The sequence below is a fragment of the Pogona vitticeps genome, chromosome 2 (genome assembly GCF_051106095.1).
Source record: "Pogona vitticeps strain Pit_001003342236 chromosome 2, PviZW2.1, whole genome shotgun sequence".
Taxonomy (NCBI): Eukaryota; Metazoa; Chordata; class Lepidosauria; order Squamata; family Agamidae; genus Pogona; species Pogona vitticeps.
The window spans coordinates 146,120,112-146,141,580 of record NC_135784.1 but is presented as its reverse complement, the minus strand read 5'-3'; the positions used below and the strand labels follow the sequence as shown (position 1 = coordinate 146,141,580).

At 40.9% G+C, this 21,469-nt stretch overlaps 1 long non-coding RNA gene across 13 annotated transcripts in view; it reads right to left on the bottom strand.

The window, feature by feature from the left end:
• Positions 1-8,688: 8,688 nt before the first annotated feature.
• LOC140704592 (uncharacterized) overlaps positions 8,689-21,469 on the bottom strand; it is a 39,203-nt gene continuing 26,422 nt past the window's right edge. For 7 of the 13 annotated variants that reach the window (XR_012083882.2, XR_012083880.2, XR_012083878.2 and 4 more), the window contains 3 exons: positions 21,180-21,389; positions 11,014-11,077; positions 8,689-9,058 (listed from right to left, as the gene is read on the bottom strand). This is a non-coding gene — a long non-coding RNA (uncharacterized LOC140704592). Of the gene's footprint in view, positions 9,059-11,013; positions 12,683-14,886; positions 15,066-21,179; positions 21,407-21,469 lie in introns of those variants that run through there. The other 6 variants (XR_012083883.2, XR_012083879.2, XR_012083887.2 and 3 more) reach the window with 4 other exon arrangements.

The window sequence follows — 21,469 nt, the reverse complement described above, 5'->3', positions numbered from 1 at the left end:
GACTAATAAAAGTTTTTGCTCATTAAAAACAAAAAATCCGCCTCTGGTAAAAAGAGTCTTAATTTCCTCCCCTCCCCCAATAACAACCATCCAAGAAGACAAGGAGCGGGGAAGAGAGAGAGAGCACCAAAAACTGCAAGTAGAGGTGTTTCATACTTCAAAGGAAAAGGAAGTTGTATGGAATATGGCAGGAGGTGTAAGGGGGAGAGAGGGGAGGAGTGGATTGACGGTTGGATCCCATGGAGTCCAGGAGCCCCAAAGACAGCCTAGAATGTGTTGCAGTTTTCCCAATCCTGGTCTTGGACTGTACTTTAGATAAAGTTGTAGAGCTGTCTCGACGTTATACTGTTTAAGGTGGCAGAGGAGGGCTCCAATAATTTAATGTTTCTCAATTAAAGAAAAAACAACCGAAGAGAAATGCCAATAGAAAACTAGGGATCAGTTCACTCCAGAAACTGTTTACTAACAGATCATGGCCAATGAGGATTTCACTTCTGGTCAAGAGCTGTGACTTTTAATGTAGCATATGAAAAGTAACAGTATTACCTGTAACATGCTTGAAAGATAACAAGGCCATTAACAGTGTTCTTCTCATTAACTTACATAGCAGTATAAAATGCCATCATGTATAACATTTTTGTATGTACAACACAGTGCCCAAAATCCTGTTGATTAGTGAGGTAAAATCTCCATGGAATCAAGGGGGATTTGGTGCGTGAGAGAGATCTTGGAAGTTATATTCTTGTACTTAAAAGCTGCTTTTGTTCAAGCTTGGATTCCCCTTCAATGTGATAAAATCAAATACTCCCAGGAAATGAGGTTATATCTTTCCAGCTTTAATGCACCACATATAGGCAGTAAAAGGTAGAAAGTGTGCTTAGTTAAAAATGCTTCTGGGATCTGAAACAGGTTTAGGGAGGGGAAACTTCCATCAGGTAGATCCACTGAGGTATGTCATGGTAGCAAACTAGCTTCATCTGACCATGTTCTGGAGGCAAAGAACCAGGGCGGATCTGTTTTTTCTTCCAGAAGGTGTGCCAGATCCACCTCTCTCTTGTCTTGGGATAAAGCCAGCATATTGCTCATGACTACTGTTTTCCAACTACAGAGAGTTGGAACAGAAACGGCAGTAAGATATGCTCTGCTTGGCAAATTTGGACAAAATTAGCAGGGCAAACATCAGCGAGACACAGCAGAATTTTCTGCACCAACGCCAAAGACGTCTCATGGAACAAGAACCAATGTTCCATAAGAAGAGTACTCAGTAGACACTTGGACATGACGTCCTTTAACCTGAATTAGCTTACTGCCTATAAGACATGCACTTCTAAAAGTTAAGGAACACCGTTTAAACCAGTGGAATAATCCTTGCTACTCAGTAAAAATACCAAGAGGCAAACTCCTCCTGGAGCCCAGAAACTTTCCCTCTCTCTTAGCACTAGGACATTTCTTTAATGTCACCCCCAGAACATAGGAAGCAAGAATAAAATAAATATCGTTTAGCATGTTTCAGTGAGTATCTTTCACTCTTCTGCTATAGCGTGAGTAAACAGCTCCAAATCATCTCATTGAGGAAATGAAATGTGATACGTCGCCCAGAAGCTCAGGATCAATTTGTACAGGACTTTTTTTTTTTACGCAGTGCTGGCATGTGTCTTTGGACACACTTGATTAACAGGGCAGCACTCACAAATTTCCAGTTCTCGATGTCACATGCAAACATATCCGTGCAGGCAAACAGAGAAGTAATTCCCTAAACTTTGCACCTGTAAAGTGTCTTCTTTCAATATAAAGTGGGGACAAGCAAACAAAACGTCCTTCTCTCACTAAAGCAGTACAGGAAAACAGCCCAGCAGGAATATCTCCTAGGCTAGTGTCATTCATTAATGTGGAATTTGTGCATGAGTTATTATTCATTTGTTTGTATCCTGCTTTTCTTCCAATAAGTTCAAGGCAGTGTCCATGGCTCCTCTCTTCTGCACTTTATTCACACAACAACCCTATAAGGTAGGTTAGCCTGGGCAGCTCGAGGTCATCCCCTAAGTTTCATGGCTCAGCTGTTATTCTGCTAGACAAACATACTGTTCTTTTGTGTGTGTATATTCTTCATTTTTTTATGCCCATGAGTTCGAGAGTGTGAGAAAAAATGGAAAGGGGCATTTAAAAATTTAAGCCATCCAATTTAGCCATTATAAAAGCAGCTGACTCTTCTTCCATTGTTTACTTTGACTCAGTGCCAGCACTTTCATCAGCTAGGTAGTCTTTGCGTCAGTTGGTGCAGCTCGACTTTTTCACCCACAGATGGTGAAACTGGCCACCCAGTCCCAATACTTGGTAGGAAAAGACACTCTGCCAGCTGCTGTCCAGGTGATGGAAAGTACAGGGAGGGATGTGATTTTGCCTTCAAGGAACTCAACCCTTCACTAGGGATGGGTACAAATTGATGTTGGCTTGTTGTTGTTTTTTACAAGAATTTCCCCCATACCTGCAAATGTATTCATACACAATATGGACAGTATATATTTTTGAGCATATAGAAAGTGAAACTGGTAGACCTGTCAAGTGAAGATGGCCGAAGACCAGCTGACACAACATAGAGCCAGCTGAAGCTGTGCTGAATCTGAACCCTTCCATCGGAGCTGTTGAAAATCACTATGTGCCAGCATAGGTAGCTGCATCTCCTCCTTTGGTATTTGGAACCTCCTCCTTCCCGCTTTTTTGCCGCCTTCCTTTTGACTCTTCTTATGACAAATGAGTCAGTAAAAAAGTATTCTGCCAATAAAAAGGCTGTTCTGCTCTGTCTATTCCTAATCCCCTACAGCATCTTTTAGTTAGGATTGTGCTGCCGTTCTTAGAAATCTGGCTTTTACCTGTGTTTGCAGCTATGTTTGTGGTGCTGTATTGCCCCTTTTCTTTTCTTTTCTTTTTTCTTGACAGGCATCTTATCTTTAGCAGATACGTAGGAGACAGGTAAAATTTTGTTCATTTCCTTTTGGATAAGAATTTTATTTAGAAATCTCTTCATAAATGGAACAGTGAGAATCACAGCTATGAAATGTGAGAGACAACAAAACAGACAAGTTTGTCTACCCCTACCGTTCAGAGGTTTGAACAAAACCAACAAATGTGTTCAGCACAAAATGGTTCCTGGCCATTCAAAGTCAGATGTTCACCTTTATGTGCCCCTGTTAGGGGCACATAAAGATAGATAGATAGATAGATAGATAGATAGATAGATAGATAGATAGATAGATAGATAGATAGAGAGAGAGAGAGAGAGAGAGAGAGAGAGAGAGAGAGACAGACAGACAGACAGACAGACAGACAGACAGACAGACAGACAGACAGACAGACAGACAGACACAGAGACAGAGACAGAGAGAGAGAGAGAGAGAGCTATCTGATTAATTTATATATATTAGGGGAAAGTATTGGATATATTAGATATATACTATTGGGTATATATCTAAACACTGTAGTGTGGGAAGTGCCTGGGATGTGATATGAAAGAACTGCTTTTCAAACTGTATCAAAACTTGGCAAACTATTCTCCTCCTCCTCCTTCTCTTTCTTCTTCTTCTTCTTCTTCTTCTTCTTCTTCTTCTTCTTCTTCTTCTTCTTCTTCTTCTTCTTCTTCTTCGTCTTCTTCTTCTTCTTCTTCTTCTTCTTCTTCTTCTTCTTCTTCTTCTTCTTCTTCACCTCTTCCTCCTCCTCCTCCCTGGATGTTCTCACAGCTGATCTGCTATTACATGCAGCAACTCTAAATAATGATGTTACATCCCAACCAGTCTCTAAGGTTCTTCATCCAAAATATTCTCCTCCTTCCTGCACTTCTTTCCCAATTGTATTATTAGTTTGTTTAATTTTACTTCATTGGCATGCTTCCTTTCTCCTGAGGAAGGGACATCCAGTTAAAAACACAGTAAGCTGGTACATTACAAAGCAATTAAACATGTAATAATATTAAAATAATAAATTTAAAACCATTAAACACCTTAAAAACAACTGAAAACACTAATAAATAGTACAATTGAATGCCAAATTATTTGAGCTAGATATTAAGTATATTAAGTTAAAGAAGATACTCATGGAAATGATACACAAAGACCAGACAGGCTTCATCCCTAAGATGAAATTATTGTCAAATATGAGATCAATAGTATACATTTTGGAATACTATGAAATACATCCAGGAAAACAAATGATGTTGATCTTCCTAGATGTAGAACAGGCCTTTGATAATGTCAACTGGGAGTTTATGTTGCTGAAGAAGATGGGAGCAGAAGGAACTTTTCTACAAACAATTAAAGTAATATATACTAAACAGAAGGCCAAAATCAAAATCAATGGTCAAACAACTGAAGATATCCAAATTGAGCAAGGCAGAAGGCAGGGCTTCCCCCTTCCTCTGTTACTATTTATTCTAACATTAGAGATTTTGAATAGACAAATAAGAGGAAATACTGGAATCAGAGGCCTCAGAATCAGGAGAGAAGAATTTAAGCTACAAGCATATGCTGATGATTTAGCAATAATATTAGAAAATCCCCTGGACAGTATGGAAGAATTATTAAGAACTATAGAAGAATTTGGAGCTGTAGCAGGTCTTCAAATAAACTACGAAAAATTGAAATTTTTGACTAAAAATATAAAAAATGGGATGTTGAAAAATTGATAATGAAAACTAACTTTGAGGAGGTACAAAAAGTGAAATATCTAAGAGTTATTATCACAAAAAAACCACAAGCAATTTGATGAAAGAAAATTATCTTACAACTCAGAAGGAAATACAGAGAGACTTGGAGGAATGGAATAAGCTACAAATCTCAATGATGGGAATAATCTCAATAATAAATACGGTGATTTTAACAAAATTGCTATTTTTGTTTCAAAACTTACCAATTTTATTAAACTGTAAATATTTTAAGGACCTGGACAGCTTGACCTCAAAATTTGTATGGAAGGCCAACAAACCAAGAATAAAACTTAGAACATTGCAAGATTTAAAAGAGAGAGGTGGCTTAGGACTGCTGAATTGGCTATTATTTTATAAGGCATGTGCTATGGTCTGTATAAAAGAATGGATAACATTAGAAAATCAAAGACTGTTGAAATTGGAAGGTCATGATTTAAAAATGGGTTGGCATGCATATGTGTGGTATGGAAAATTCGAAGAACAGACACATTTCACAGAACATATTGTGAGGAAAGCATTGTGTCTAGTATGGCAAAAATTTCAAATTCAAACTTATAAGAAAATTCCAATATGGGTAGCACCAATAGAGGCATTTACATTCAAAGTATTGAATCAGAAGGGAGCTTTACTCACATATAAATATTTGTTAACTAAAGATGAAAATATGAAAGACAAACAAGACCTAGAGTAATTGGGTCTAGCTACAGATCAGTGGTCCATGCTGAAACTAGAATCAAGATATAAAAAGGACAAAAACATGGGCTTTTTTCAGGGGAAAGTTCAGGTGGATGAACTATGGATTTATACTAAAGAGAAAATAATCAAAAATATACATATCTATTAGAGTATGATCTAATAAAATAAAATACAGTCTACTTCATATATTTACTTCAGCTAGGTTAGTCTGGGCCCAAAAATGGAAGAATAGAGAAACACGAACTATGGATGAGCTATTAAAGAAGCTATTGAACTAGATATGCTTTCAGAGGCACTATGGAATCAACTGAGACACTTTGTAAAGGAAAGCTGGAAGCTGATATATAACTGGGCCCAGGGAAAGACAGGAATTTAGGGAAAGAACTAGTTTATGGTAAATCAGTGTTCACCAGAATCCTTTGATGATATTCAGATGACCAGATGATGGCAAAATCTCTGATCTATAAATGTAGTATGGATGTTTAGTTTTGATGTTTTGTTGTTATTATTGTTATGTTTTTTTTGTTCTGTATGTTGGTACGTATGAATAAAAATAATAATTTTCAAAAAAGAGATACAAAGTGTATTAAAGTGTACATGATACATATGGTATATCACAAATCTAACAAAACAGTTCATTATGTCATACCTGGATGCACTAAGATAGCATCAATGGGTTATACAGTGGTGCCCCGCATAGCAACGATAATCCGTGCAGCAAAAATCATCGCTATACGGATTCGTCGCTATGCGGAACAAAGATAGCCTGCTCCCAAGCCATATAGACCTTTATAGGTCATAACCAGCACTTTGAACTGAGTCAGGAAAGAAGCTGGGAGCCAGAGAAGCTGTTATTACAGAGGATCTATCTGTCAATGGCAAAACCGGATATGCTGATTAAAATATATTATAATTTGAATGATCCGCTATAACAATTTGTACTTTTCATTTCTCATTCTGTAAAAGACGCTTTAAGCATTCTGAATTTTTTCCATGTTATGACTCCTTGCCGTTTAGTCACTCAGCACTCCTCTGTTGCTCTACTTCCCAGAAGCTTCTGTCTTTTGTGTGTGTGTGTGTGTGTGTGTGTGTGTGTGTGTGTGTGTGTGTGTGTGTGTGTGTGTGTGTGTGTGTGTGTGTGTGTGTGTGTGTGTGTGTGTGTGTGTGTGTGTGTGTGTGTGTGTGTGTGTGTGTGTGTGTGTGTGTGTGTGTGTGTGTGTGTGTGTGTGAGACTGCCTATTTTTACATCCTTAATATACAGTTCAACTGTAGTTAAGTTTAATTTAATTTTTCTCCCACTTTCTGGAATGATGAAATGTGTTTTTTTAAAAAAAAAAAAATAGAATCAACATCATAAACTCTGGAACTTACCCTTTTTCCTCCCTTATTTTCCACCTTTTCCCCCCCACCACAGAAGGCTGAGCTACGGAGCTATCAGTTGCTGCTTGGGACAGGAAGACACAGGAAAAGTGAGCGGTTCATTCTCAAATCACCGCAAGAGGCTTTGCGAAGCCATCTAATCCAGTGTAACTTCCTGTTTTCTTTTGTTCATGTGGATGAGGAGAAACAGAGAAGCCACTAATCTGAGCTTCTGACTTGCTGTTCTTGGCTTTTCGCTTTCCTGACAACCCAGTCCAACAGTGGGCAGAATACATTCTCCATTCCAGCCCAAACCGCTAGACCTGGTCAACATCAAACTTCCAATGTATTTTGTTTCTTGCAAGGAAGCTGTAACAAAGTGTACTATTTGGCTTTCTGCGGTGAAATCACAGCTCTAGGACATCCGAAGTGGCCAATTTAGAGTGTTTTTTCAAGACATACGCCGGGGTAATGTTTGTTCCTGTGAAACAGAGGTGAGCAAGGGTAGCCCTGATTTTGCATGGCAACTCCTATAATCCTTCTTCAATTGGCTATGCAGTCTGGGGCAGATGGGAGTTGTAGGATACATACTCCAGAGAGAGAGAGAGAGAGAGAGAACCATCTGGAAAAAAGCTACCCTGGCCCACTCCTGCTTTAAAATAAGAGTTTTAAAACACGAAGTATACAGGAGGGAGTGGAGGTCTGCCATTCAGGTCTTCTGCTGCTCTTCAATCCCTCCTCCCCAGAGATTTTATGTGAGCTAAAAAGACCTCTTTTCAATCAGACAGCAATTCTTAGTTTTGCATTGCACCAGCCCTATCTGATGAAGCATTCCATGCCATTTGGAAGTTTCCATTTAATCCAGAACCTAATCCTGTAATTTCTGCCTGTCGTTTCCTGGAAAGAATGCAGCCAGCAACGTCTGTGTCACAAAATATCCTGGGCTTTGTTCCACAGCCATGACTCCTTGCCTAGGACAACTGGGGACTATACTTCTTCAGGCGCAGGCTACTCCACCTCCAGCCACTCCATTCCTGCCCGTCTCCCTTACCAGAAGGAGAATACCTCTGCGTGTGTGTGTGTGTGTGTGTGAGAGAGAGAGAAAATGTCTTTGGTTCTATGAGTACTCTTGCCCCTGGCCCAACCCACCACTTACTGCTGTGGCAACCAGCCCTTTCTGGCTGCAGAGGTTAGAGCTAGGCACAAGATTTCACTCATGTCAGCAGCTGGGGAATAAACAGCTTTGTTTTTAGTCATGGCTGGTCTACTGGGCACTGAAAAAACTGTGATGATGGATAATCCAACACTATGACAAATCCCAGGTTAAGGAATTGCCAGAATATGCAAGTGCTGGATATTTGAGAACCCAATTCAGACTGCTGCTCTTGAAGAACAATGATAACATTTCTTAATTGATTTCTCCAAGCTTCTTCCAATGGGAATGGAAATAAATAAAGAAATGTGGTATACAGCTGAAACAAATTGGTGATATTGAGGTTGCATGTAAAATGTAATCACTTCCACACCTGAATGGATAACTGAATGATTTTGATTTCTTTAATAATTACGAATTTATTTCTTTCACTTTCTCCAGTTCCTTAGGGCATAATCCAATCAGAGGTAAGTACACTGAAGGCCAGTTGATCTGTAGGGAAGAACCTAAACATATTATTTATTCTCTCCCATTGAAATGAATGAGCCTTTCAGTTCAGAGTAACAGCCTTAATGACAGAACACAGTCCAGTAGAAATAAATCCAGTAGATATATTGGCAGAATTGAAGTGCAAGGGAACCTTGGGGGGAGAATTCCCATTCTGCAGAAAAGTTTTAAAAAGAACAACTTTAAAACAAAATTCTGTCCCACTACTACCAGTGAGAGAGAATTCATACATACCTGGTCTAAATGTCCCTAAATGAAAGGAATTGAAAGCAACTGGTAAGGGGAATTGACCCACTTAATTCAATTATTTATTTCATTTATTTATTTAAAATATTTTTACCCACCTTTCTCTTTAAAAGGACCCAAGGCAGCTTCCAACAATTAAAAGACAACATTTAAAAGCTAAAAACAGTGTGTTGTTGTTGTTTAGCCATTTAGTCATGTCCAACTCTTCGTGACCCCATGGACCAGAGCACACCAGGACCTCCTGTCTTCTACTGCCTCCCAGTTCCACTGTCCTCTGTCATCCCCTTCTCCTCTTTCCTTCACACTTTGCTAACATCAGGGTCTTTTCCAGGGAGTCTTCTCTTCTCATGAGATGGCCAAAGTATTGGAGCCTCAGCTTCAGAATCTGTCATTCCAGTGAGCTGTAAGGTATACAAATATTTAAAAAGGAATTAAACAAGTATTAAATTAAAAACAGTATGTATAATCAATACTAGACCCGGGGACGAATTAAAAATGGATTGCGATATTCGTCAGAAATCACTCATTTGTTAAATATTCATCCCTTCGTATTCATGGGTTCCAGAGACCCCAACAAATACGAAGGGATGAATATTTCCCCATTTTTATTTGTCCCCCATATGAAGGGCGGGAGGCCATCCTATGGCATTTTCGTTCTGCCTACTGGCCGATCAGCTGATTGGTGGGCCGATAGGCAGCCACCCACCCCCACAGCCTATCCCCAGTCCCCTTCCTCTCCCTACCTTAGCCCTGTGTCTCCCCCCCCCCGACTCCTCTTATCATAATCGCCACCACAGTCTCCATCTGGCCTCTGCAGCCATGGCATGTAAAAAGGGAGACTGGCTGCCCTTCGCAAAGATGGCAGTTGCAGCTTCATTTAGGGTAGGGAAGCTGCAGCTGCCATCTGTGCAAACAGCAGCCTGGATTCCCTTAGCCTCCATTAAGGGAATCCAGGCTGTCCTTTGCAAAGATGGCAGCTGCAGCTTCCCTACCCTAAATGAAGCCACAACCACCATTTTTTGCAAAGGGCAGCCAGTCTCCCTTTTTACATGCCGTGGCTGTGGAGGCCAAATGGAGACTGTGGTGGTGGGGGCAACGATTACAGTGGTGGGGCGTTGTTGGGGGTAGTGGGGGTGGTGGGGGGTCAGGGTTTTTTTAGGAACCCCATACAAATCAACAAATAAATGCGTGCTTTTTTGGTTCATGGGGGCAGCTTCCTGCTTTGTGAGTCATCAACTTTTGCAGGATGACTCAACAAAATGGTGACTTGTCCCCATCTCTAATCAATACTAAAACACATTCAAGAACAACAGAGCACAATAATCAATTTTAAAAAAACCTCTCTCAGGCCACCAGTCACTAAAGATCTTCACCTGTTGGGGAAGGACAGCAAAGATGGGGCCAGCCTAGCTTCCCATGGGAGGGAGTTCCAAAGTTTGGGAGCAGCAACAGAGAAGGTCCTCTCCTGTGCCCCCACCAAGCACTCCTGTGAGGGGTGTGGGACTGAGAAAAAGGTATCCCCTGATAATCTTAATGCCAGGCAGAGATGTGGTCTTTTAGATAGCTGGACCAAGCCATTTAGAACTTTATAGGTTAAAACCAGCACTTTGAATTATGCCCGGAGACAGATCAGCATCATTGGAGCTGCTGTAATAGAGGAGTTATATGTTCCCTGGCAATCTGCCTCTGGTCTCATTGGAACCAGCAGGAGGAAATTAAAAGCAGTGGGAAGAAATTGGAATCCCCATAGCTTCAGCCCCAATGATTTCAGATTCAAGAGGGAATTTGTTTAGGCTATAGCTTTAGGGTTTGGTCTACATTTTCTGTCCCATCAGTAGCATGGCTGGGGGCTGAGGAGGCCCAACGTGTGTCTCTTCCCTCTTCCTGCAACAACACCACAGTCCCCATAAGCCTCTTCTTGCCACACTCCAAGATCCGCATTTTGAACCATGGTGGAGACTTCCATGGTGGCTTGGGGGGCCTGGGAGGTGATGTCACAGATCAAATTTCCCTTTCCATTGCCAGAACTTTAGTAACAACCTCATCAGAGAGAGATCCTGGATGATTTGAAGGTAGGAAACAAAAGTCTTCAGACAGATGGGATCCCATGATTTTAGTTTGAGAGACAAGTGCTGGTTTATACATCTCAAGATGAATTAAGTGAGAGATAAATATGTTCAGCTTTGATGTCATATCATATGACACAATGAAACCAGCAATCACATGGGACTGTTGGGGGGGGGGGAACCATCTGAATGAGTGAATTAAAATGGATGAATCTCAGTCACAGAAATAGTGTTGGCTCTAAAATACAAGCAGAATTTTCCAAGGCAAAATTATAGAAGAGGAAACCTACATGCATATGTCAACTCCAAGATCTCTGGACTGGACATACCTCCTTTTTACTTAGCACAACCTGCCTTTAAAAGAAAGAAAAAAGTAGTGGTTCTAAACTGAAAATGTCAAATTATAGCCCATTTAATGAATATCAAGTTTTTTTTCACACTTCTAATTTTTTTACAGTCAGTAGATTTTATTTTCCCTCCCAGATAGCATAGGATATTATATATTACCATGTATTTATTTTTACAAGATAAGCCTTTTCCCCGAACCATATGGCAAAGAGCAGCCTTAAGGGAAGCACACTGGACTTTAAATCCAGCATTAGTCTGAGCACTTGATCAAATATCTACTGTTTCCCTATGAAGCACAGTCAAGAACATCAGACCACTTGCTGCCTAGGGTTATAGGTGTACTTTGCTACCCTGTATCAGCAGAGTCATTTACTGCTGCCTGGCAGCCAGTTCCATCAACGACACAGCATCCACAACTTAATATTGTATGATGCTGTGGTTAAGGACTTCAAAGAAGATGGGATTATTGTCTAATTGGATTTCTGTTCCCAATTAGGAAAAAAGGGAGGCAAGCCTAATCCAAGGCTGACATGGAAAGCTTTAAACATCTGTAACAACTGTTGGATAATTTATGGAATACCCATCATATAATTTGTAACCTGAATGCAGATGTTTGCCTGGAGGTGGCCTGTGTCCACCTTTTCTTAAAGGCAACGGCATCTGCAGGGTCAAAATGGTCTCCCAAACGTTCTTAAGAAAAAGGCCACAATATCTCTCTCGCTGCAGTAATAAAAAGAATGACATTAGGAGAAAATTGACAGTTGGGAGGGTTTTGGTTTTGGTTTCAAGACTCACCCTTGTTCGCTTCCTGTTTTTCAAATGCAAATTAGGCACAGCAGCACAAGTTTGCCTGTAAAGCGGATCGTAGAGGAAGGGGAGGTAAAAGACACCTTTCCTTCTGCAGATCTGTATCTGAGCTGAGAAACCTTAGAGAGCCCAAAGAGTTTAACAAGGAAATGATTCGAAAGTAACAGCAAGTCGTTTGAAGCAAGGGCTGGGGGGTCACCCACAGAGCAGCCCTGGCAAGTGAATTATTCCATCCTAAGGATTTAAAAGCAATGATCACCAGCAAGCCAGAAGAAAGAGCCTGCGGTACATTTTGGCTGCAGTTACTCATGGAAAAGACATGCCTTCCATGTGTGGTTTATGTTTACGTGCTTTTCTTCATGCTTAGCACTTGCATAGCAAATGTTAGATGCAAACCCTGTCACAAATACTAGGTCAGGGTTAACCATCCTTTTTGGCCTGTATGGATTGATGATATGCAGTGATTGGTGGTAGAGGCAAGATGCTACGTAGTGAACACTGCTAAAGACAACAGTTGTGGGGACCTTGGGCTAACTGTGGTTATGATGAGGGTTGATGTTTTCCTCCCCTTTCCACGTTGTACTCTCCCTCTCTCACTCCCTCTCTTGCTCTCTTATACATACATAGAAGTCTTTTCTCCACTATATCTGATGCACATATCCAGACACACTGACACAGAGACACACACTTTCTCTTCTCCCCACAGCAGGTCCATTGCCTTCTGCACTAAGGATGTGACTGAGCTAAATAGGGTCTCTTGAGTGCGATGTGCCATGTGGTGAAATCTGAGCATCTAAATGGCATACTGACCTCAAGCCACCCATTTAGTCCAGCTCCCTCTGATGATCCATAGGGATTGCAGCTCTGCAGTTCTCAGGTATCTGCAAACTGAATTCAGCTTGAAGTGATTTTTTTCCTCTCTGCTAGGCCATTGCTGATGCACTGGATCACTTAGATTATTATTTTTAAAAAAACACAAAAATTGCTTTGTGTACAGTGCCAATTGAGAAACTGCCATGGCTTCGATCAGTACTTCACACAAAGACAAAGATTTTTTAAATAAATAAATATATAAATCTAAGTGCATGGTCTCGCAGAGGCAAAAATAATAATATCCACTTCCCCTGCCCCACTGCGTAGGAACAGAAAGTGTTCAATTTGCCCATATACTGAAGGGTGGCTTGCTTATTAAGCCACTTCACTACACCAGAAATTGACAGCAGAAGGAGCGTTGGCATCCTTGACTGCTTGATTTTGGTCCCTTCCAAGCAATCACACATGCTGGAAATGGACCAAACTAAAGTGCACCCAAAAAGTGGGGCCTTCTGCTTTGCATGTTGATGGTGTGATTGGGCTGAAGAGGATAGTGAGCTGAAAAAGTCACTTCTTATATTACTTGACAGAACCTGTAAAACATTACCCTAAACCAGGGGTGGGCAATTAATTTCTATAGGGGGGGCCACATGAAAAATCTGAACTGTGTTCGGGGGCCAAACCAACTTTACTTAAAAATAAAATGAAACAGTTGATGTTATGATTGTTTTTATTTTAAACTTGTTAATCTCCACAAATACTAAAGAGTTTTTTTGCGGTATGTTAAAGATAAGCAACTGATCAACCTTAGATAAAAAGCTATAAATTGTTTTGATGTTCAAAACTGTCCACAGGCCAGACAGGAGCGGCTTGCGGGCCGTATGTGGCCCTCGGGCTGCACTTTGCCCAGGTCTGCCCTAAACCTTCTGAAACAGAGATAGCTGCTTCTAAAGAGGAAATCAGGATCAGACACGTGTCAGGAGAAGTTATGCTGCTGGCAGGGGAATTCTGGGAGTTGTAGTCTAAAGAACTTTTCCAAGCTCAAATCTTCCAGTTTCTCCACTACAGATTGCCCATCTGACATGGCTTTTCATTTTTCAGGGCTTCAAATACAGTAATTCCACATTATCTGTGCTAATCTGTTCCAGGATCAACTGCAGATACCTAAACCATTGATACTAGAGAACCTATTAAAGAGGGCTACCAGAGGATTGTGGGGCACCTGCAACCTGGAGTGGAAAAAAAAATTCACCTTCTTATTCTCTACAGAGCCAGAAATTATCACATCCCATTCTAGATGTATTTTGCAGACAATTTTAGCCACTTAACTATGATATGATGTGGCAAGGGGCTGTGTGTTACTGATGCAACTGCATGGGTGGATGAGGTGACCCAACATACAATAATACCAGTTTGAATCTGGAATACAGGAGAAAGGGTTTCTCCCACACACATTGTCTCACAATGTTGTCTTCAGCAACACTGCATTGTGCCACAAGTTGCTAGTCTTGAAGGAAAACAAGAAATATGGACCCTCAATTCCTCCTGTACATTGTGATCAGAAACTCTGCATTAGGTTTACACAGCATTGATATTCACCTTAAGGGCTACAAACAGCATTGTTTACATACATGATTTAAAAACAATGTTTATACACACTTAACAAGCCATAACACCTATTTGCATTGACTGGTTATGCACCCTTGAGGCTAAACTATGGTTTTAATCAGTTGCCTGTTGAAGCCGAGAGATGTTCCTTTCATGGAGCTGTTCCCTGTTTGCTCTGGTGTTTAATTTCTTAGGTATACAAAATGACAAATTCAAATGCAGAATGCCAGCACCGAGCTAGCTAGACACAGTGTTTTATTCCAACAAGTGATTGAAAAACAGCAGCACCAGCAGCAGTGTTTTTTAAACCAACAAGTCCACTGGAGTATCGTTGCACCCGTAAATAAAAATCTCAGATCTGAAAATCCATATACTTCATTTTTGTCAAAAAACTGACTGAAAGTGAAGTAAACCAGTGTTACACTTTGAGAAGCTTTTGTTTCACATTTTTGATATCTTCCATTTCCAATCATAATGAAAAATTACTTGGCTACAGGGATAATGCCTTCCCTCACCAAGCTGGTTGTGGAGACAGGCATGAAAAGAGTGCAATTCCCTACTGGGCCCTGTAAAAAAAAAGAGCCAACCTATTTAGCCTTGGGCAAGCTCCATGGTTCCAGATTGCTCCTGGGAGAAGGAGTTGGAAAACCACCTCTGAGTACTTTATAACTAGAAAAGTGCAAGAAGATTCTCCATTAGGCAAGGCTGGCTTGATAGCATGCAGTCAGCATTCGTTTACTCCTCCTCCACCTTCATTATTCACTACCTTTAAAAAAAATATAGAACTGTTTTATTATTAGAAACAAACAGAAATCCTCCTGTCTATCTGTCCTTGTACTCAGCAATGTGCATTCAGCCTGAGAAAGGGGATGGGGATGCGGCACAGTCCTCCTCATAGTCAAGTGTTGATGCTTACGTATAAAGCCCTAAACGGCTTAGGGCCTCGATACTTGGCGGAACACCTACTTCCACCAAGTTCTACCCGTGTCACGTGCGCGAGTCAGAAGGTGAGGCTGAGGAGCCTAACGCCGAGGGAGGCCCGGAAAGAAAAGACAAGAAATCGGGCCTTCTCGGCGGTGGCTCCTCGCCTCTGGAACAACCTTCCCCCTGACATTCGCGCGGCTCCCTCGCTGGGTATTTTCAAAAATCAATTAAAAACATTGATGTTTCAGCAGGCCTTCCCCTTAGCTAATTCCTGATTTTCCCTTTTCTCCTCTCCTAGTATTTGCCCCATCTTGTTTAATGTTTTTCCCTTTATTTAAAATTGTTTTAGTTATATTGTTATATGTCTGTTGTAAGCCGCCTAGAGAGGTCCTGAGGGACTAGATATGCGGGATATAAATAAAATAAATAAATAAATAAATAAAATAAGATGAAACAAACCATCTATTACTGGCCTCTTGGCTTAGTGTGAATGGGGGACACACTGAGATGCCTCTTGTGCATGTGGACAACATAATGCTGACTCTTCTCCTGATGAAATCTACTGTCCATCAGGAGAACTGATGATGGTGACTACTACCATCTGTCTATCTTCCTTACGGGCTCAACAATGTTAGGGTTTGCTTCATGCATCGAGAGGGAGGCAAAAAGACAAGTTGAATGTATATTTGCTTACTATTATTATTTTAATCAAAAGCTGAAGTCTTGTTTCTTTAAATTTTACTGTGTAAGCTGATGACACCATCAGTTTGCAGTTTTGTTTGTCTTGTGTTTTTTTGGAAATTAAAAAATTCCAATGGCCAACCAAAGGACGCAGGGCTGCACATGGACATCAGTTCCATCACGGAGAAAACATTTGGGGCCACAGGATGCACATTAAATGTTAACATAATATTAAAGAGTGTTTTTGATAGCAGTGATAGCATAACGTACTGTATGTTCCTTTGTACCTCTTTTTAAAATCATATTTTGAGCCACCTTGGGTCCAAATTTTGGACGAAAGCTGGGGTAATGGCCAAATTCATGAATATATACTATGATGAAAATACTGGACACTGACTATTTCTCGAAGTTCCTCTAACCAGCAAAGCTAGTCGTCTGTCTGGAAGATCTGTTTGCCACTCTGACCTAAGCAATACATAGGTAGAAGATTGCCTCATAGGTGTCAGGTATTCTTCCAAGGGATGAATATTTAGGATGTTTCCATAAAGAAATGTAATGCCGTGGGAAAAAAGGACTGGGCAGTGTTAAAAGGGAGATCAAAATGGATCAAGGGAAAATGGGAAGCCATTTGGGTGGTTTTTTAAAAAGCCTCTGAAAGTTTGACACCCTTTATAAATTGTCCCTTGGGAATAAGATTGCATTCCAACTCTTCCCTAAGTGATTCTTAGTGACAAATTCACTCCACTGCCATTGCGCTGGCACTCAGTATGCCTGGCAAAGCAGAGACGGTGTGAGCCACAGCTTTTGAAAGCCTCCAGCTCAGATGACACTGGCAGTCCCTCCATTCCTTGGCATGTCTCCTGAAACCTCTTCAGGGATCTCCTGTTCTGGTGACAAATACGTGCACACGCCCTGGCGCAGTCTGGGCCGAGAAGGAGAGGAAAAAAATCTCCATCTGCTGGTTAGATCAATTTAAGTTCCCTTCTATGTCTATGCAAGGCACTCTGGAATGGCTGTCCCCACTCCTGGTGTCACAGGGCGTCTGACATGGTGTGGGGAAACCACATGTTTATGGCGTTGGTTAGAATGATTAGCTGCAACAAGGGAGGAACTTCCAATGTTTTCCATCCACAAGCCCAGAACATGTTCGGTGGCAGCTATTTATAACACCCCACAAGTCACTCCCACGCAGCTGAAGGAACAACCAAAACTTGAGTCTGCTGCTAAGTACGTCCAGATTGCCCAGGAGACTTAAGTAAAGCTGCTCCTACCCTGGCCAATGCCAGATAATATTGCCATCAACAAACTAAACCTTAACTTCCCATTTTACAATTAATTCAACTGTTCTGAGGCTTGAAAAATATATTCTTAAAATAAATAAAATGATATAGTTTGGGTTTCTTGTGTCATCCTTTGCTCCTGAGCCTTTTGGATTCTCTACCATTAAGCCCTTCTCTACCAGCCGAATTCAAAGAGTCGATATGCATGTTATATGAAGAGCTCTCCCTCAAAACAAAAGCTGGAATGTTCATCAGTTAGAGCAACTTTCTCCATGTGGAGCTTCATAAAATTCTACAGCTTTAAGTTATCATCGGAGATGAATCAGTGAAAAGTGAAATGGCAAGAACCTTGTGATTCAAACCTGCTGGACTTATTCAATATGATCTGTAAGAGCTTCTCGAATGCAAACTCAATTCAAGGAATGGGGCTTCCACAAATCAATGTACTCTGCATAATAGCATCCTCTCATTTGTTGCACTGAATGCTTCAAGGTCCATTTCTGCTTTGGAGTATAAGTGGGAAGCTGGGTGACCCTTGAGCCTTTGCTAGACCACTTGAAATATTACAACCTGCAAGTGTGACATAGCAGATAGAGTGATCGACTAGGATTCAGAAGAGGTGAATTCAAATCCTACTTGGCCACAAAAACTCACTGAGGACTGGCATTGCTGAAACCGTTCCTTAAATATTTTACATAACTTGGAAACCCTACTGGGGTGCTGTAAGTTGGAATTCACTTGACAACAAACAACACCAAGCATAACAAAGAATCATAAACAGAAGTTCATTTTCTACCATGCAGGAGTCTCCATCAGACTGAAGCTTACAGTGTTGAAGGGCTTTGGAACTTTTACGTTTCTACGCCAACACCTCCAGCTCTGTCGTGCCCAGGCTGCTAAAGGCTCCTGCAGACCTGAAAACTAGCTTTTATTGTGACATGTTACTGGTCTAATAGATGCATCACCCACCCTTATCTTCCACTATGCTTTGTGCAGAGAAAAGGCAGAGAAAAGGGCAAACAAGATACAGTGGGGTCTCGACTTACGAACGGCTCGACATATGAATGTTTCGACTTACGAACTGCTCTCATAGGAATATATGGACTCGAGTTATGAACTTAGATTCGAGTTACGAACTCTTTTTTCCTTTTTTTAAAAGCTAAGTCATCTTAGGTTAAAAGGAAAAAAGAAAAAATATCCCCCTCTAGTGGCAGAAGGCGGAATAGCAGCTTCCCATTAGTTTCTATGGACCAAAAGAGCAGATACGGATTAAATGGTTTTCAATGCATTCCTATGAGAAATGCAGATTCAACTTAAGAACTTTTCGACCTGAGAACTGCCTTCCAATACGGATTAAGTTCGTAAGTCGAGACCCCACTGTATGATGTGAAATCTTATCTTTGTATTCAACATTTGCTTTGCAAGAATGCAAACAGCATACACTTGGAGATGGACTCATTTTTGGATTACAGCAAGCACGGGTTCTGGATTTCCTGTTCAAATCCAAACTAAAATACCTCTTCTGAAGCTTGTCTTCCCTTTTAGAGTGGGAGGGGTATCCACAAATGGTTTTCCCTCCCATTATAGCCATCATTTCCAAATAACAGATTTTCCCCATGGCTGCCGCAACGAGGAACCTCCACTTACAGTGATCCCATAACTGGCAGTCCTATCCTATGAATGTGGTTTGCTTTTTTAAAAAATTGTACTTGTTAAATATAAAGATACCCATTATAAGAAAGATGTGCTTCCCCATAATGAACTCTCTCAGCAGCATGGGATGAACTGATTGTTGATACATCTTTCCCATGGAATCAATGACCACAGAAGCTTTGGGGCAACAGTGGGAACTCTCGATATGGTGGTGTAATAAGCTGTAAATTCCCATCAGCCCTAGGAAGCATAGCCAATAGTGAAGGAAGACTAAAACTGCACACCAACAACACCTGCAGGACCACAAAAAATGTCCATGTTTCTGCAAATCAGTGGTTCCCAACTTTGGGTCTCCAGATTTTCTTGGACAGTTGTTGTTATGTGCCATCAAGTTAGAATGGACTTATAGCAACCTTAACAGTGCCTTCAACTCCCAGAAATCCTGGCCAGCACAGCTAATGGTGAAGGCTTCTGGGAGTCTGAGTCCAAGAACATCTGGGGACATGAGCTTGGGAACCACTGCTTTAGAAAGTCTTCCATCAGGCCTATGCAGTTTTAAAGATGCCTACAGAGACTTGGACACTATGTTAGAGTTTTTAGCTGCGTATTCAGGTTGCTAGAGGTTTAATGGCTACTTCAAGCTGAATTTTTATGGGCTTTGCCTCTTACAAGGACAGGTAACATGTCGGAAGGCAACTGGTCTCTAAAAGTACAATGGTTCCTAAATCACTTTGTCCTGCAAAAGCAATATATTCTTTCACCACCCTGCTGAAAATAGCACCAATTAAAAGAGTAAATAGGATTCACTGTGTTATGTGTCTCCTCCTTGTTTGTCAAGACTGGAATGAAGGTGTTGTCCTTGAAACTGATAGCAGCACTATAAAAGAAATAGTACCACCAATTTGAAATATCACTGCAACGAGGAAGGGGATTTTTAACAGGGGGGGAAATGCTGCCTTAATGGTTAAACTGTTGATAGACCAGGAGTGAGGAAATTCTGGGCTCAAATAATATTTTTACTACAATTTCCCAAAGTCCTTGCCTTGGACTGGTGGAGCAGATGAGAACTGTATAGTTAAATACGTCTGGAGGGGTAAATGTTCCCCAATCACAACAAGTCCTTCAGATCACAAAGAACTGAGAAGTAGGGTTTGCATCCTTCCTCAGAAATAAAGACCAAAGTCTGCAGAAAATTAATATCCAAGGAGGAAGACAAGACAGGAACTCAAGTTTTCCCTGGAATTTAATTTTCCATGTGAAGGGTACCCCCACACACACACACACACGTTATCTTCAGAATATCATCTATATTCTGAATAGACCCATCTATAATTTTAGAATTGCAGAGCTGGAAGGGACCCTACGGATCATTGATTCCAGCCCACGTAAAGGAGGCACAGTAGGGGATCGAACTCCCAACCTCTGGCTCTTCAACCAGATGCCTAAGCCAGGAGCTATCCAGCAGTTAGTCATGTGATTTTCATGCAATCTGAAGTGGTAGAATCCCAACATAATTTTACCATTTCTGGTCAGACAGGTCTGCTGTACTACCTTACTTAAGTGATCAGAAACACACTCAGTGTATATATTTCCAGGGCAAATGTGGCTCGGTAAATGCAATTTGAAATAACCATTCATTGGAAACAAACCTCAACAATGTATTGATACTTTTTCCTTGTGCCAATGTAAATATGTCTGGTTCTTAACTTTTGTGCGTTAGAGAGAAAAAATCCTTAGTGACAATATAATTAAGAAGAGCAATTTGGTGGGGAAGGCAACACAAAAGCCCTAAATACTGTGAATTAATTTCCAGAGTATTTTTATTAGATATTCTTGCAGCTATTGCCTCCAATTAAATCATCTTTGGAGAAAGGCAGGACTGAAACGGCGATGAAAGGCGCTGAGCACCATTCTTCCCTAGGGTAGACATAGCCCATTTGAGCCCTGTGGTCAGCTTTTGCATTTTGGCTAGACATCTCATGCAGAGGCCTACTGAAGGTTTTGCTTGTTCAGAGAACTCGGAATCCCTTATGGTTCTATAGAGAGCATCTTATGCAGAGAAGCACCTTCAGGATTAATGGAGAAAGACCCACCTGCAATAACAGAGCACAAAAGGTATCTACTAGCACACAGAAAAAGAGGGGACCCAAATCTACAGTCTATCCCACTGATTCCACTTCCTAATCTCTGTTGCTCCCCCTTCCTCTTTCACATTTTCATCCCAGGAATAAAGATACACATCTATGGAGAGATTGTTGTTTGAAACTGAGTGTTCCAGAAACATGATTCACACTAACCATTGTGACTAAGCAATCAGACTTGCAAATGAAGACTGTGCTTACCTCCTGATGACCCATTACAGAACAAAGCCAATTTGCAAACTAGAGATGAAAATCTCTTGCTGTGACAATCAGATGGTGTCAGCACTTAGAAATCCCCTTCTATCTGAAATGTACAGTTTGCCCTTCTATTTATGAAAGTCTTCCAAAAGAATGTTGTGTAAATGAACAAGCGTTTGATGGCAATGGCATTCCTTTGCCCACCGACAGTGCCTACAATAGATAAGAAACTGTTAGCAGATTACTACAATGCCCAGACAGTGAAGCTAAGATAAGAAGACTTATTGTCATTC